This window comes from Danio aesculapii, chromosome 5 (genome assembly GCF_903798145.1).
Source record: "Danio aesculapii chromosome 5, fDanAes4.1, whole genome shotgun sequence".
In the NCBI taxonomy this organism is placed as follows: Eukaryota; Metazoa; Chordata; class Actinopteri; order Cypriniformes; family Danionidae; genus Danio; species Danio aesculapii.
In genome coordinates, this window is record NC_079439.1 from 32624071 (window position 1) to 32637946 (window position 13876).

The window sequence follows — 13876 nt, forward strand, 5'->3', positions numbered from 1 at the left end:
TACCAAAATTCCAAAAATCAACTGATACAGATTCGATCCTGATACTGTGTCCTTTTTTTTATTAACATAACACCGTTTCTATAGTTCTGGTATAAACTTAAATAATATATCTTCTTTAGTAAAAATAACCCTGCTGTATATGACAGATGGCAAAATCTAACTAAACATGATGCTTGCTGTAAACTATGGGCTACACTATTTGAGCATTCATTATGACATGATCTGTTGTGGTCCAGCTTATGTTTCCTTTTAAAATTAAGATTTTTCTTTGAAATCTGTAATAGGCTACCCTAATTGTTGGTAAAAAAAATTGCCAGCCTTTAAGGAAAGCCTGATATTTTCCTGCAGGTTTGACGCAGACTGAACTAAACCGCCTGAGGCCAGTTTTACTTAATAAACATTCCCTGACCTAAACTCACAGCGAGTGAGATGAAGAAACTGAAAGCATGTCTGAAAAATAATTTTTTGTCTGAAAAATTATATTTTTAAACAAATTTCATTTGGTATAATTTGTTGGTTATTTTAATGTATTTTTGGTGGTCAGTTATCTACAAAATAAACAAGAATATTTGAGGTGAAGTTCAAAACAAGGTCCGTTTATATGCCTATGCTTCAGTGTTTATACTGAAGCATAAACAATATACAATATTCACAGTTTCAGAATAGCCTATATTACGCTAAATAATTTTCTGTTAATGAAAATTCATATGCGCCGGGCAGTCAGTTTCACTTTTAGCCTATTAATTTAATCAACTACTTTGACCACAATGAGGCAGGCTTTACAAACTATTCGCACCAATTAAAGTATTCCCCTCGGAAGAATAAACTCGAGAGAGAATGAGAGAACAGAAACTTATTGTAAGAGTAACTTATTGTACTCCAGTGTTGCGAATGTGATCTGCTGGTCCAACAGACACAGTGCAACATGATTTAAAAACAGCAATGAACTCCATGTTGGAGGTCAAAAAAAAAACCATTTAATGCAAAACTAAATGTATTCCTGCACCAATTACTTATATTAACAGGAACAAATAGTCTTGTGGAAAGTTTTTTGTGTTGTCATGAACGCGACACGCAGTTTAAATTGTGAATGAATGGAGAATGATTGACAAGTGCAGTGGCGGGAAGCTCTGAATTGAACATGAATTTAACCACGTGAATATTCATCTGTGCGTCACATTAAACTATAGAATGGCTTCAAAACATTTTGGATATAGTAGGCCTACATGACAACTTTCTAGTGCCTTTTCATAGGCTACCTTCCAGGCTTTTATTGGCTTATAAATTACACCAAATATAGCGCACGTGCAAGATACCCGATCCAGCTAAAAAATGCGGTATCAAACCGATGTCTGATCCAGGTATCGGGATCAGTACATCCCTAATAGAAACTGTGCATGTAATAGATCAACTTGAACAAATAAAATACTTACAGGTTGTGGCTTACAATCCACAGCTTCATCTATTGTGGTTGGAGCTGCTGCTTCTTTGAGGAGTTTTTAGCCGAATCCAGCACTGAACTGGGAGAGATTCTGGAAGCTGGATGCTAGCTATATATTTTTTATAGTTCTCTGGAACATAATTAAAATTACATTGTAAGAACTTCTCTCTTTGTGTCATGTCTTTTGGAATCCAAAATACAGAAACAGAAGAAGCTCTGTGGAAATAGCAGCATTTAGACAGCATTTTAGCTTTCTCTGCTATAACATTACAGCGCCTCATGGCCCATTGCTACGTGTGGTTAATGCGCGTAACCTGAAGCCTTTGTGATCTCACTAGCCCGGATGTATTTTTGTAGTCCCCAAGCTTTGTTCGCTGTAGGCTTTGCTAAGCTCACTCTGTAAAAGCCAATGTCAGAGATGTTGTTTCTGTTCACACAGCTGCATTACACATGAACTAAAGTTGAAAATATGATATCGTAGTGGACCACCCCTTTAAGGATTTTTTATTTAATTTGTAGGAGTCAGGATAAAGGTTTAATTTAGGTCGAAGTTGATCAAGTGCACCTTTTGATGTAATAGTATTTGTCAACATCTCATTCACATTTTTGGAAGACAAAGTGTTAAATGGTCACTATATTAAACAAAAGTAGACTTGAAGAAACATATTTCAAAAACGTACTGAGCCCAGACTTTCGAGCTGCTGCATTCAATCCATGCATAAATCTGAAGACTTCTTTACACAACAGTCAGTATTTGTTTGTGAAATTAATTTGATCTGGTTTGGAGGTGTTTCTGCAGGTGTGTTTGGAACAGCGGGAGCTCCTCTGCGCTGATTGAATCACAGGTTTCAGGTTTCTCTGCTCAGACAGCTCTGATTTGCCGATGGAGACAGTGATCTGCAGATTGTGGAGATGTTGTTTTTGTTGTTGTTGTGTTCAGTGACAGGTGAAGCAGCGGATGGAGCAGATGGTTCATGCCTGTCTCCCATTCTTATTGCTCAGTGTGAAAATCTGCCATTAGATCATCTCCGGCCCATAAGTGATTAGCCATTGTATCCAAACGTCTGAGACATCAAGGTCTGAAAATCTCAAAATGTGAACGTTGGAAACAATTTAACATGTAATTAAATACTGACATTTCTTAAGATAATAGAAAAAAACAACATAAAATTAAATGTCATGACATTTAAAATGAAATTATTTTAGGCAATTATTTTATATATATATATATATATATATATATATATATATATATATATATATATATATATATGTATATATATATATATATATATATATATATATATATATATGTATGTATATACAGCAAAATTGTTGTGCTGATAATGTAGTTTATAAATGTATTAGAGATATGTTCACTCTAAACATGACTTACTCTAAACATGATAGTTCACTCTTAACCTTCATGAGTTTCTTTTTTTTCTTTTACACTGGAAGGGCATCCACTGCAAAAAAACATATGCTGGATAAGTTGGTGGTTCATTCCCCTGTGGCGACCCCAGATTAATAAAGGGAGTAAGCTGAAAAGAAAATGAATGAATGAATGACATCCATATTAGTAAAAAACAAAAAGATCAGTCAAGTCAGTGCGTAACTGTTACTAACATTCTTCAAAACATCTTTCTTTTTGTTAGTTCAAAAGTAGAAAGAAGCACAAATGTTGTAGGTTTGGGGCAAGTGGATGTTGTTCTGCTCTTTTAAAAAGAGTAATTTCTAAAGTCAGCAAAGATGCAGTGTGTTGCACCTCCCTTTTCTAGAACTGAAGGCATGTTTTACATCCAACATCAAAAACTTCATCAACATCATTTTATTTTTTTTTCCTTTTGTTTTTGGTCTGTGATTTTTCTTATTCCGAATTTGTATTAAACTGAAATCACTGTTTAACTTCTACTTCTCTAGCTGCCGTATATGCGTTATTGTCAACTTTTTTTCTAAGTTAATTCATTTGAACATCGTTTTGTTTAATAATTTTTGTACATTAAGTTTTGATTTTGCTTGAATCTTAAAGGGAAAACATGCATGACCCTTTCTTTTTGCTGTTCTCGAAGGCTTCTGTTTCTGTTTCTTGAGTGTTTTATGTTGGAAAGCGAAGGTAGATGGGAAACTGAAGCCTCTCTGTGGGAGCCGCTGCTAAATAAGATGGCCAGATGAAACGGCAAAACTTCATTACTTTACTGCTCTGAGCTCGAAACTATTAGAGCACTCAACATTCAATGACTTTCATATTAGACTTTAGATGATGAAAACTGCCTTGGTCATCTCCGTGTGTGCTCAGACCAGGCTTCGCTGCTGGAGTTATGGAGAGGGATATGTTTTCACCGACCAATTAATCACATCTCTAGAGGACCGGGTTTGGAAATAAACAACCCCCGAAGCCCTCAATCTGGAGACTAATTCTTCCATCAACAGATGGCAGGAGCGTTGTAAACACATTTAGAGGGAAACTTTGAGCAAACCTTTGCATTGTGGAAAGAAAATCTGTCATGCTAAATGCTGACAAAGACAGCATAGATGTGCTGGAGTCACAACAAGGGTATTTGAGTAAGAAAGGATAGGTGGTGTATTTTGTTCCTTTGGAATAACGGTCTTTGTTTATTGACTAAAAATAGCTTTTGAATGTGAATGCATTTTTAATAATGATTACCATCAAAAGTGATTGAATTAAACTCAAATAGTAACAAGTTATTGCAGTTTGCATGAATCTTTTAAAATCATAATTACTTGTATTATTAATATGTGGCGGTTCGTTCCGCTGCGGTGACCCAAGATTGGTAAAGGGACTAACAGAAAAGATAATGAATGAATGAATTATAATGTATAGTTGCAGGAACTTATTTATAGCATAACCAACATTGTTTTCTCAAAGTTAAGCGATCATAATTGATGATCATAATTGTTAAATCAACAGCTAGCAGAGCAGAGCAAAATGTAACTTATTTAGCATGTACTGTAATTATACAGTTACAAAAAAGTAAGATAATACTCATAGTCAGTGACTACGTTTACATGGACATCAGTAATCAAATTATTTGCCTTAATCTGAATAAAACAATAATATGATTAAGGTGTTTACATGAGTTACCTTTTGAATGTTCCTTTCATGATCCCATTTTACATGTTATAGCACGTAGATCGTTTACGTCATTTCATCACCACATCCACATTTCCTCCTGAGTTTTGTGTAATTTCGGGTGTTTCATTTGTAATATTTCCGGCTTTAACTGCAGTTCGCCACTTTCAATTTCATTCAGGAACATTTCTTTCCTGCCCCCCCTCGTGACAAACTGTGGTATTGGATGCGAGTATTAATTAAGGACTGGTGGAAGAGTGTTGTTTTAATGGAATTTGAGACCGCACGCGGAATGGGAGAAAAACAAATCCTCCGCATTTCGGAGTCGTGTGTGAATTTCATGTATGAAATATCCTGTCGCAAAACGCAGTGAACAGTCCTATATGAAGGTAATGGTTTGATTAAAGTGTTTACATGGCTGTACTGCATTTTAATAATGTGACTAAAATCGGCATACTTCACTTCTTAATTTGATTTCTGTTTAGTTTATGACTTTCGTCAAAACTAAAATGGTGGATAATTAAAAAAAGAAGAAAAAAAAAGTATAATAATAATAATTTTCAATATAATTCTGTATTTTCTATCCTTATTTTCACTCTTTATGAAAGATAAAGAAAATTAGCTGTTTGGCTAGTTTCATGTCAGCATGTACACAACCTCTTTTACAGCATTTTGTTTACTGATAGCGGTGATGGCTGTGAAAGTGCTGCATATGAGCCTGAGGCAGATTCAGTGGTAGAAGAAAACAGCATAACCACAACTATTGCAACAGTGTGCTTCAGTGTTGTAATTGCTTGCACTTACCAGCATTGAGGACAAAAAAAATGCTTTGGACTGCCATTTACATTCTATATGAAAAAAGTTGCATTTAAGTGACAAAGATGTACGTTTTGAGAAGAGTCGGGAGATCACAATCCAGAGGTTTCAGAAAGGCAGAAAATAATAATGTTTTAAACTGTGATGGGTTAGATCTGCATTGTAAATGTTTCAGTATGTTTTTATGGTAAAATATCTTGTACGTGTGACCATTATACTAATAATTATAAGTCTCTGTTTGATGAGCCTTTTTAAATAGTTATTTATTTGTTTGTTTATTTGTATAAACACAAACATTGGCTCATATTGTAGACATAAAAAAAGATATTAAGTCAGAAACATACCATTAGAACTTGAAAAAGTATATAGCTTAAACCTCAGAGAGGACTCTGGGTTGCATGAGTTGTAGATTTGTCCAATAATAATAATAATAATAATAATAATAAAAATGAAGAACTTAATCCCAAAATTAAGTCTCCCAATCATTTAATAAGCCTACAAGTAGTTCTGCACTGTTCAATTCAATACATTATTTGATTTAATTAACAATTATTGACAATATGACAGTTGCACATAGAACTGAATGTATTTAATATATTATATGTTTGAATATATAAAATATTAAACTACAAATAATTTTATTGAATTATTAACAGTTGATTATTGCACAGTTTAATAAATCAAATAAAGCAAATAAATACTTGGTGAAAGGAAGTTTTGTAAATGGTGAAATCTTTTTGCATGCGTTACTAATGTCTTAAATGGTGCCTCTGTGAAGCACTGACCTTATTGTCGAGAAGTGTCGAGGTGGTCACGGTGAGAATACTTCCACAGTGACTCCAAGCCACTTCAGTGTTAGAAGAAAATTGAGGAGCTCAAATACCCTTTATCTCACTTAAATCGGCAATGACTTGAAAGCCATCAATGACGCCTTCAGACGCGTCTACGGGGAGATAGACCGCCTTTAGAAGCACTGAGAAAAAAATGTTCCCCATTCAAGCAAAAAAGAAATCAATGAGTTTCTCAAGGATGGTTAGAAAATGAAGAGAATGGTAGAATCTGTCAATTATTTACATAATTAGCAAACCACTGTAAGAGTACGCAAGGTGACTACAGTATATCCTAATACCTAGTCTGAAAGGAAGCCTCTCAAACCATGGGGACACAACATCATCTTCAGGCAGTTATATTTTGCTTAAAAGTTTCAAAGCTTACTACGCCATGCTTGCTGCTACATTACGGCTACATAATGAGTGTATATTTGAGATTTTTTTTGTAAGCTTACTGTACATTTCACAAACTTGTATACTTGATGTCTGCTATAATCTGTTTGCGTTTGTAGTCTGTATCAAACATGAATATTTACTTCTGCATCTTTATTAACCTTTAAGGCTAATTCTGTGCCATTTACTGTACATAAGCCATTGGATTGGTTAAATCCATGTACGCTTTCTCAAGTCAAGTTTAAGTCAAACTTTATTGTTATTCTGCTACATGTGTGGACATATGTGCTGAACCATACACAATACCTAAGACAGAATATACAAGTACTTTTACATAAGACAGGCCAATATACACTCACCGGCCACTTTATTATGTCCAATTGCTCCTTAACGCAAATTTCTAATCTATCAATCACATTGCAGCAACTAAATGCATTTAGGCATGTAGACATGGTCAAGACAACCTATTGCAGTTCAAACTGAGCATCAGAATGGGGAAGAAAGGGGATTTAAGTGATTTTAAACCAGTGGCGTAGTCCTAAAAAAAAGATGGCATACTATTACCCACCCAACTCACATTTTAAACGAAAGTGGAAAGAAATGACGAAAGTCACTGTTCACTATATATATATATATATATATATATATATATATATATATATATATATATATAATAGCCAGCCTGGCTCGAGCTGATAAAAAGGCAACAGTAACTCAAATAACCACTCGTTACAACCGAGGTATGCAGAACGCATCACGTCCAACCCTGAGGCGGATGGGCTACAGCAGCAGAAGACCACACCGGGTGCCACTCCTGTCATCTGAGAACAGGAAACTGAGGCTACAATTTGCACAGGCTCACCAAAATTGGACAATAAAAGATTGGAAAAAAGTTGCCTGGTCTGATGAGTCTCAATTTCTGCTGCAACATTCGGATGGGAGGGTCAGAATTTGGCATCAACACCATCATGCATTCCAGCAGGATAACACTCCATGTCATAAAGTGCGAATCAACTTAGACTGGTTTATTGTACATGACAATGGGTTCTCTGTACTCAAATGGCCTCCACAGTTACCCGATCCCAATCCAATAGAGCACCTTTTGGATGTGGTGGAACGGGAGATTCGCATTATGGATGTGCAGACAACAAATCTGCAGCAACTGCGTGCTGCTATCATGTCAATATGGACCAAAATCTCTGAGCAATATTTCCAGTACCTTGTTGAATCTATCGATTGAGGCAGTTCTAGAGGCAAAGAGGGTCCAACCCGGTACTAGTAAGGTGTACCTAATAGAGTGTATAATATTTTGAGAGTCTATGTATACCATTAACCATCTGCATACCAACACTCATAAAAAGATCTTGCTTGAAACCTACAGTAATGCATTAACAACTGTAATCTAATTGTAAATGGTCCCTCAATCATGCTACAGTGATGATACTCTTGCTGGAATGATGTTTAATAATAGTTCTAGTCTTAATGAAATGTTGTGCATATATTTAAAGGTTGTTTTGAGAGCGAGTTTATTTGCTCTTTAATTTGCTTGTCATTTTAAAACCTCCAGGAAAGTGAATGGCAGATTCTGACGTTGTCTAATTAAACCTTCATGCTCAGGTTCTAGACCTCATTTGAAAAACATGACAAATGCTAGCGATATGTAAATCAGGTCCTGTGAAACTATTCTAATATGCTGATTATAAATGAGCCATTAAAACAGATTGCCTTCCCATCTGTATGGATTGGCCTGTTTTGGCAGACAGCTGGATCCTGAGAGAGAGAAACTCCCAACACTTTCATCATGAAGCAGTGCTCACTCTGCAGAAACCGATTCTTCACATCAGGCCAATGTTTTGGCAAAAAGCTTCATTTGTTTTCATATTAACATTTGTGTGGCTTTTTGAAGTTCATGAAAGTGAATGAGTGCAGCAGTTCTCGCTCTTAAATATTAAACATATGCAATATAATATATATTTAAAAGCAAGGTTTACATTTTTTAATTTGTATTTGGCACTGTGGATTTTTTCATGCAAGTCGTTTAAAAATTTTTAAAATTAGTTTATGTATTTCTTTAAAAGCTGTATTAACCCATTTTTATTTTAATTCTGTTCAGTTCAATTCTATTCAATTCTATTTCATTTCATTCAAATTTATTTTATTAAATTTTATTTTATTCAATTCCATTTTATTTAATTCAATTTTATTTTATTTTATGTATCCACAATGTTGTTAACTATAATGTCTGGACAACTGTAATCCATGTCATGTGACTATTGCAGACTCGCACATTGCAATATCGATGCTGAAACGATATATTGTGCAGCCCTACCATAAACACTCTCTCAAGTCAAGTTCAATGTACACAAACCCACAGTGAACATGAAGAATTTTTATAAATCTCTTATAATTATAAATTATATTATAAATACCCTGGGAATTACCCAGTTTTTTCATATACCTCGAGTTTGTCCAGAGCTGGGAAATACTGCATTTTCATATTGTGCACCTTGGGCATGGAATAATTTGCAGAAAGACTTAAAACTAAATTCACTTTCAGTGCATTTAAAGGCATTATAAAGAGAGTGATATTGGAAGCATGTGATTGTTTTTGTTGAGAGGACTGATGAAATGTTGTTACAGTATGTGATGTTTATGTATTTTATAATTATTTTACTGTATGGCTGTTACATTGGCCTGGTCACTCTTGTAAAAGACATTTTAAATCTCAATGAGACCTTCTGGTTAAATAATGGTAAAATAAAATAAAATAAACACGTTATAATTTATAAAACAAACTTAGTCCTTGATTCTTCTGTATTTCAAAAAACATGTATTTTTATAAAATGTAATTTTATAAATTCTTTAGTACATCCAAGGATCTGTTTTTGTTTTATTCTCGTTTGCTACCCTTTTTGTGACATTGAGCAATAAATCCTTAAAATTATCCTAAGTATCTTCATCTTCTAAGGTATTATTCCAAGTTCCCCGTTCACATTTACCAACTTGCTCTTTAAAGGTGCAGTATGTAAGTTTGACACCCAGTGGTTGAACTAGGTATTGCACTCCTGGATCAAAACATACGCAAGCGCATGTTGCCAGATTGAGGACAGGAGCAAGTGATTTAAACTGTGTTCTAAAAAAAAGCAACAGCATGTGATAGAAGGAATATTTTCCATATTAAAAGGAGTTTTTGTTGTAACCAACACCTCAAATTGATAAATTAGAAATGGCTTCTATTTCTCACATGTGAACAACAGAAAACTGATGATAATCACCTCAGGTAAACCTTGTGTGCTTTGTTCAGTGTTAAATGCTAACAATGTGAGTTTGATTGCCATTTTACATGACATTTGTTGCCATACTACTGAAAGCAGCAGCAGATCTTGAAAATAAAATAAACCGCCTGGAATTAAACTTTAGAACTAAACACTTATGAGTGATTCAGCATGTATATTTAATAATGCTAAAAAGGTTTCATATCTTTTAAATAGATTATAAACCTTACCCTTTAGTTGGCGTGCAGTAACTCATGTTTCGCCTGGTTCAAACAGCCAAATTGCTCATCACTGCGTATCTCGTCACAAAGCGTGTTGTTAGGACACAGGGTTACAATGTAACCTGCTCACCTAATGTTTACGCTCACAATAGTTATATCATTTACTAATTAATAACCTCATGTGGAACTCTGAATCTGCGTCTCATTTCGAAGTCTGTTACTGCCAACCAGACTGACTGAATAAATGATATACGTGGTTTTCCACTTTGGCAACCCAGGGTGCTGGAATATAATTGGCTTAACTGGCATTGGACTGGTCAAAATGACCAAAACAAAGACGGCATTCCTGCATGGAAAACACATTTTCAAAGCAGAATATCTGACTTCAGCGTTGTTTTTCAGATAAGCAAGAATGTTCGTTTAGCATGTTTCTTAAATATCTGCAAACATATTATGGTATTTGTATGCTTTAGAAGAGTCAAAAACCTATGTACAGCACCTTTAACGTAACCAGCCTTCAGTATATGTTGTTAAAATTGCGGGTTTACAGACACCGAAATCCACTGCAAGTTGTTTCTCCCTGGCCTTACTGCAGTGGTAGATCTGTTTTTAGTCCCTGGTGTTGTATCTCCAGATACGGCAAGCATCATGTTTGTCTTTTGGCACAATGACCTTTTGCCACACATAGTGTTTCAGAGGAAGCTGTCAACTCGCCATAAAAGCACTGTCTTTCTGTTACTCCCCTGTGTGTCCTGTGAGGAGCCGGAGGACATTCGACCAAATCTAGGGTCCATGTGCACACAGACCATATAACAGTATGTTGTATATGGCTTTATGCTTAATTATTGACAAAGCGATGTTGTTTTCTGTTAACATTGTCTGACAGCCAGGTGAAATAACAGCTTAGCAATGTCTATTTATTACTCCTGTGAGATGCAGTAATATACAGCAGTCAGTCAGTAAAAAACGTTTGTTGGATTTTCCCCAAACACTAAGGATAATGTAAATGAGTTGCATTAACTTTTGCAGTATTGTCATTTGGATGGAACATAAAAGCTTTATAATCCACAGAGGACTCATAAATCTGTTAGATGGATGTAAAGAGGCCCAACTGCAGATTAACTTCCATCCATTCAAAGTGCTGCAACTGTGAGTCAAATTCAGATCTCAGTTTTAGTCATTTATAATGCTGGAATGAATAGTCCACTCTACAGACTGGCAGACAACTCTTCTATGCTTTCAAATACTAATGAGTTTTGTTTTTAATTATAGAAACATGTCTCAGATGCTTTTTTTGCATAAAGGAAATGTCTTTTGTTTGAGGAATTCATATGAGCATACTGTAGTTTCAGCAATTTATTTCTCAGTTATTGTTTGTAAGCTAATCGTTTTTGATTTATTCAGTTGCTTATTCATGAGGACTGCATAAAGCCCGGCTCACACTGTGCTATTTTTGATATTCCTTTCCTATTGTAGCTTGTCAGGCTTTAAGAACATGATCTTCATGTCACACTTTAAGATCTCAGTTGTCATAATAGCAGACTGAATGACAACTAATATGCACCAAACACAGACACACGCAAGACTCGTCGGGAGTTTGATCTCATCAATCCATGACACGATTAGTAACCCGCTAATGAACCCGCTGAAATGATACCAGCATAACATAAACGATCTGTAGCATGAAATTATTAATATTATATACTAATAAATCCTTTTCACAAGACTGTTAAGATGCATTTGTCAGTCATCATAAACCTAAATCCTTAAAAGTTTTAATATTTTGTTTTTTATATCATCTTTACATCAAATTACAAAAAAAAAAAACCCGAATTACCGCTTATTATTTGTTTTTTTAATGCAGAGTCTGGGGCTGAGAGTAAATATGACATTATTCTATCCTCTGGCTGCCGTCATCAGTCTCACACAATTTTTTCCTTTTTCTGAAAGTCTTTATTTCAGCAAATTTGATTGTAAAATAATAATTTGTTGTACTCTGATTCACTGTGCTCTTTTTAGTTTTCCCAACTCTGACACCTTTCGCTGCTGAGAATCCTGGAAATGTGAAAAGATTCTATATTATCAGGGTCAGACTTAACCATTAAGCGAGGTACGCAGCCGCTTAGGGCCCCGGGGAATTAGGGGCCCCCGACCAATGCCAAGAAGCCTATATTAATCAAATAGCTCTTTTATACATTTTCTATCGTGTGTTGTAAAATCTGTCTATAACCGTTAAGATTTTAACGTTATTACTTTTTCACATTCGGGGGCCCCCATGAATAATGGAACGTTCCGTCTGTACTGCACATGCACGAGGTGTGAGCTGCATGTCAGTGTTGCAAACCTAGTGACTTTCAGACCCCCTAGCGCCAAATTTTCAAAAAAGTGACTAGCAAATGTTTTTAGGTGTTACTGGAGACTTTTACAGACTCTCATGTGTCTGTGCCTTTCCTTACGTCGCAGGATTTGCAATGTTGAATCGGTATTATTATTGACCAGATTTTGTAAAACACTCATGATTTGTTGAGTTTTTGCAATGTTTAACCATGAAGTTACCAAAACATTCATTTTGTATGTGTGTTTTTATCATTTAATTCAGTTTAAAAATATTCAGGCAAATGAAATTACATTTTTTACTTTAAGGAAAATTGATTGCATTTATGTATATACTATATGGTGTTATTTTACATTTGATGATTACATTTCTGCATCTAAATATTGCCAGACTTCCAGAAAATCATATAGCACTGTATATTTTGTTTGCACAGTGTTATTGCTGTATACTATATTTCTCAATGTTTGTGATTTGATTTATTATAGTTTATGTAGATGCACACCCTTACAAAATCATCCCAATTTGTCGGAAATGATCAATTCTTTCCAAATAGACATATTCATTTCTTCTGGTGAAATTATATACTCAATATTGCAGTATATATTGTTGAAAAATAAGATATCGCATTGTCAGTTTTTTTAATATCGTGCAGCCCTAATGTAAATAATTGATAAATGTTTTGAACAATAAAGCACAATACATGGTAACATTCCATTAAAATCAAACAAATAAAGCTATTTGATGAGTGAAGAGTTGCACTGTCTGGAACCATGCTTGATTGCACAGTAAGACCTGTTTGTACAGTGAAACCTGGGTTCTTTGATTTGATTGGTCAGTTTAAACGTTGTCATTTTGACGTTTACTGTGGTATCAGTACTTCGTCTATCAGATCTGCTGAGGAAGCTCAAGATAAAGCCTGGTTTGTTGCTGCTTGTCAGAATTCTTGAAGGGTCAAGTTAGGGTTAGTTTTATACAATTGTTTCCCAACTTTGATTATATAAACCATGAGTAAATACATGATTGACAGTATTAAAGAAATCTGACCAATATCCAGTCGAATCCGGTGTTTCATATTTGAGGGAAATTTCCTATAACTCGACTGATTCACACACAGGAACATTTGGAGACTGAAAATCAATGTTGTGTTGCTGGAGGTGTGAATTGAGTTGATTGTCGAAGTAAAGATGTTGGAACAGTGTAAAAAGCAACAGAAAGTGGCAAAATCTCACCTGATGCTCAGCATTGACTGCACTGACAAAAATAAATACATACAAACTTGGCCTTTCCAGACTTTCCATATGTATTGTCTGCATTGTGTTTCATTTTTCATTGCAATAACCTCAGTTTCTATCTACAGTTTGCACAATTAACTATTAATTTTACTTCTGTTTTATTAGTGTTTGTGTGCCACATTGGTTTAATTTGGTTAGATTTCCCAGAACTTCATTTCATTTCCCTTCATTTCCCAGAGTCT

The 13876-nt window shown here is 34.9% G+C and overlaps 1 protein-coding gene and 1 long non-coding RNA gene across 3 annotated transcripts in view; one reads left to right on the forward strand and one right to left on the reverse strand.

Annotated features, from left to right (window-relative positions):
- Nucleotides 1-13876, forward strand: part of camkk1a (calcium/calmodulin-dependent protein kinase kinase 1, alpha a) — a 155882-nt gene that overhangs the window by 28742 nt on the left and 113264 nt on the right. The gene's annotated exons all lie outside the window — the stretch shown is intronic.
- The window catches only part of LOC130229250 (uncharacterized), a 14619-nt gene continuing 2659 nt past the window's right edge, over nucleotides 1917-13876 (reverse strand). The window contains exons 2-3 of the long non-coding RNA XR_008837833.1: nucleotides 2838-2907; nucleotides 1917-2528 (exon numbers count right to left, since the gene is read on the reverse strand). This is a non-coding gene — a long non-coding RNA (uncharacterized LOC130229250). The remainder of the gene's footprint in view (nucleotides 2529-2837; nucleotides 2908-13876) is intronic.